A 4,525-nucleotide genomic window follows, 5' to 3' on the forward strand; every position below is an offset into this window, starting at 1 on the left:
GTCGTCACCAAGGGACTCCTCTTCCCCAACGTCGGCCACAAGTGCCTCATGGCAAAGGACGGCAAAAAGAAGGTAAAATCAAGATCCTCCACTAAATATGAAACCTCTAGTGATGATAATGCTAGTGATGAGGAAGATAATTTGCGTATCCTTTTTGCCAACCTTAACATGGAACAAAAAGAAAAATTAAATGAATTAATTAGTGCTATTCATGAAAAGGATGACCTTTTGGATTCCCAAGAGGATTGTCTAATCAAAGAAAATAAGAAACATGTTAAGGTTAAAAATGCTTATGCTCTAGAAATTGAGAAATGTAAAAAATTATCTAGTGAGCTAAGCACTTGCCGTGAGATGATTGACAACCTTAGGAATGAAAATGCTAGTTTAAATGCTAAGGTTGATTCACATATTTATAATGTTTCAATTCTCAATCCTAAAGATAATAATGATAATCTGCTTGCTAGGATTGAAGAATTAAACATTTCTCTTGCTAGCCTTAGAGTAGAAAATGAAAATTTAATTGCTAAGGCTAAAGAACTAGATGTTTGCAATGCTACCATTTCCAATCTTAGAGATAAAAATGATATTCTTCATGCTAAGATTGTTGAACTTAATTCCTGCAAACCCTCTACATCTATTGTTGAGCATGTATCTATTTGTACTAGATGTAGAGATGTTGATGTTAATGCTATTCATGATCATATGGCTTTAATTAAACAACAAAATGATCATATAGCAAAACTAGATGCTAAAATTGCCGAGCACAACTTGGAAAATGAAAAATTTAAATTTGCTCGTAGCATGCTTTATAATGGGAGACGCCCGGGCATCAAGGATGGCATTGGCTTCCAAAGGGGAGATAATGTCAAAATTAGTGCCCCTCCTAAAAAATTGTCCAACTTTGTTAAGGGCAAGGCTCCCATGCCTCAGGATAACGAGGGTTACATTTTATACCCTGCCGGTTATCCCGAGAGCAAAATTAGGAGAATTCATTCTAGGAAGTCTCACTCTGACCCTAATCATGCTTTCGTGTATAAGGGTGAGACATCTAGCTCTAGGCAACCAACCCATGCTAAGTTGCCTAGAAAGAAAACTCCTAGTGCATCAAATGATCATAATATTTCATTTAAAACTTTTGATGCATCTTATGTTTTGACTAACAAATCCGGCAAGGTAGTTGCCAAGTATGCTGGGGGCAAGCACAAGGGCTCCAAGACTTGTGTTTGGGTACCCAAAGTTCTTGTGTCTAATGCCAAAGGACCCAAAACCATTTGGGTACCTAAAGTCAAGAACTAAACTTGTTTTGTAGGTTTATGCATCTGGGGGCTCAAGTTGGATACTCGACAGCGGGTGCACAAACCACATGACTGGGGAGAAAAAGATGTTCTCCTCATATGAGAAAAACCAAGATCCCCAAAGAGCGATCACATTCGGGGATGGAAATCAAGGTTTGGTCAAAGGTTTGGGTAAAATTGCTATATCTCCTAACCATTCCATTTCCAATGTTTTTCTTGTTGATTCTTTAGATTACAACTTGCTTTCTGTATCTCAATTATGTCAAATGGGCTACAACTGTCTATTCACTGATGTAGGTGTCACTGTCTTTAGAAGAAGTGATGATTCAATAGCATTTAAGGGAGTATTAGAGGGTCAGCTATACTTGGTAGATTTTGATAGAGCTGAACTCGACACTTGCTTAATTGCTAAGACTAACATGGGTTGGCTCTGGCACCGCCGACTAGCCCATGTTGGGATGAAGAATCTTCACAAGCTTCTAAAGGGAGAACACATTTTAGGATTAACAAATGTTCATTTTGAGAAAGACAGGATTTGTAGCGCATGCCAAGCAGGGAAGCAAGTTGGCACTCATCATCCGCATAAGAACATAATAACGACCGACAGGCCACTCGAGCTCCTTCACATGGATCTATTCGGCCCGATCGCTTACATAAGCATCGACGGGAGTAAGTACTGTCTAGTTATTGTGGATGATTATTCTCGCTTCACTTGGGTATTCTTTTTACAGGAAAAATCTCAAACCCAAGAGACCTTAAAGGGATTCTTAAGACGGGCTCAAAATGAGTTCGCCTTAAGGATCAAGAAAATAAGAAGCGACAACGGAACGGAGTTCAAGAACTCTCAAATCGAAGGCTTCCTTGAGGAGGAGGGCATCAAGCATGAGTTCTCTTCTCCCTACACACCTCAACAAAATGGTGTAGTGGAGAGGAAGAATAGAACTCTATTGGACATGGCAAGAACCATGCTTGATGAATACAAGACTTCGGATCGGTTTTGGGCCGAGGCGGTCAACACCGCTTGCTACGCCATCAACCGGTTATATCTACACCGAATCCTCAAGAAGACATCATACGAACTCCTAACCGGTAAAAAGCCCAACATTTCATATTTTAGAGTCTTTGGTAGCAAATGCTTTATACTTGTTAAAAGAGGTAGAAAATCTAAATTTGCTCCTAAGACTGTAGAAGGCTTTTTACTTGGTTATGACTCAAACACAAGGGCATATAGGGTCTTTAACAAGTCCACTGGACTAGTTGAAGTCTCATGTGACGTTGTGTTTGATGAGACTAATGGCTCTCAAATAGAGCAAGTTGATCTTGATGAGATAGGTGAAGAAGAGGCTCCATGCATCGCGCTAAGGAACATGTCCATTGGGGATGTGTGTCCTAAGGAATCCGAAAAGCCTCCAATTGCACAAGATCAACCATCCTCCTCAATGCAAGCATCTCCACCGACTCAAATTGAGGATGAAGCTCAAGTTGATGAAGTAGAAGATCAAGCAAATGAGCCACCTCAAGATGATGGCATTGATCAAGGGGGAGATGCAAATGAGGAAGATAAGGAGGATGAGGAACAAAGGCCGCCACACCCAAGAGTCCACCAAGCAATACAACGAGATCACCCCGTCTACACCATCCTCGGCGACATTCATAAGGGGGTAACTACTCGATCTCGTGTTGCCCATTTTTGTGAACATTACTCGTTTGTTTCCTCTATTGAGCCACACAGGGTAGAGGAAGCACTCCAAGATTCGGATTGGGTGGTGGCGATGCAAGAGGAGCTCAACAACTTCACTAGGAATGAGGTATGGCATTTAGTTCCACGTCCTAACCAAAATGTTGTAGAAACCAAATGGGTCTTCCGCAACAAGCAAGATGAGCATGGTGTGGTGACAAGGAACAAAGCTCGACTTGTGGCCAAGGGATACTCCCAAGTCGAAGGTTTGGATTTCGGTGAAACCTATGCACCCGTAGCTAGGCTTGAGTCAATTCGCATATTATTGGCCTATGCTACTTACCATGGCTTTAAGCTTTATCAAATGGACGTGAAAAGTGCCTTCCTCAATGGACCAATCAAGGAAGAGGTCTATGTTGAGCAACCTCCCGGCTTTGAAGACAGTGAGTATCCTAACCATGTCTATAAGCTCTCTAAGGCGCTTTATGGGCTCAAGCAAGCCCCTAGAGCATGGTATGAATGCCTTAGAGATTTCCTTATTGCTAATGGCTTCAAAGTTGGAAAGGCCGATCCTACACTCTTTACTAAAACTCTTGAAAATGACTTGTTTGTATGCCAAATTTATGTTGATGATATTATATTTGGGTCTACTAACGAGTCTACATGTGAAGAGTTTAGTAGGATCATGACATAGAAATTCGAGATGTCTATGATGGGGGAGTTGAAGTATTTCTTAGGATTCCAAGTAAAGCAACTCCAAGAGGGCACCTTCATCAGCCAAACAAAGTACACTCAAGACATTCTAACCAAGTTTGGGATGAAGGATGCCAAACCCATCAAGACACCCATGGGAACTAATGGGCATCTCGACCTCGACACGGGAGGTAAGTCCGTAGATCAAAAGGTATACCGGTCGATGATAGGTTCTTTACTCTATTTATGTGCATCTCGACCGGATATTATGCTTTCCGTATGCATGTGTGCAAGATTCCAAGCCGACCCTAAGGAAGCTCACCTTACGGCCGTAAAACGAATCTTGAGATATTTGGCTTATACTCCTAAGTTTGGGCTTTGGTATCCTAAGGGATCCACATTTGATTTAATTGGTTATTCCGATGCCGATTGGGCGGGGTGCAAAATCAATAGAAAGAGCACATCGGGGACTTGCCAGTTCTTGGGAAGATCCTTGGTGTCCTGGGCTTCAAAAAAGCAAAATTCGGTCGCTCTTTCCACCGCCGAAGCCGAGTATATTGCCGCAGGCCATTGTTGCGCGCAATTGCTTTGGATGAGGCAAACCCTGCGGGACTACGGTTACAAATTGACCAAAGTCCCCTTGCTATGTGATAATGAGAGTGCAATCAAAATGGCCGACAATCCCGTCGAGCATAGCCGCACTAAGCACATAGCCATTCGGTATCATTTTCTTAGGGATCACCAACAAAAGGGAGATATCGAAATTTCATACATTAACACTAAAGATCAATTAGCCGATATCTTTACCAAGCCGCTTGATGAACAATCTTTTAACAAACTTAGGCATGAGCTAAATATT

The sequence above is a fragment of the Zea mays genome, chromosome 2 (genome assembly GCF_902167145.1).
Source record: "Zea mays cultivar B73 chromosome 2, Zm-B73-REFERENCE-NAM-5.0, whole genome shotgun sequence".
NCBI classification, from domain to species: Eukaryota; Viridiplantae; Streptophyta; class Magnoliopsida; order Poales; family Poaceae; genus Zea; species Zea mays.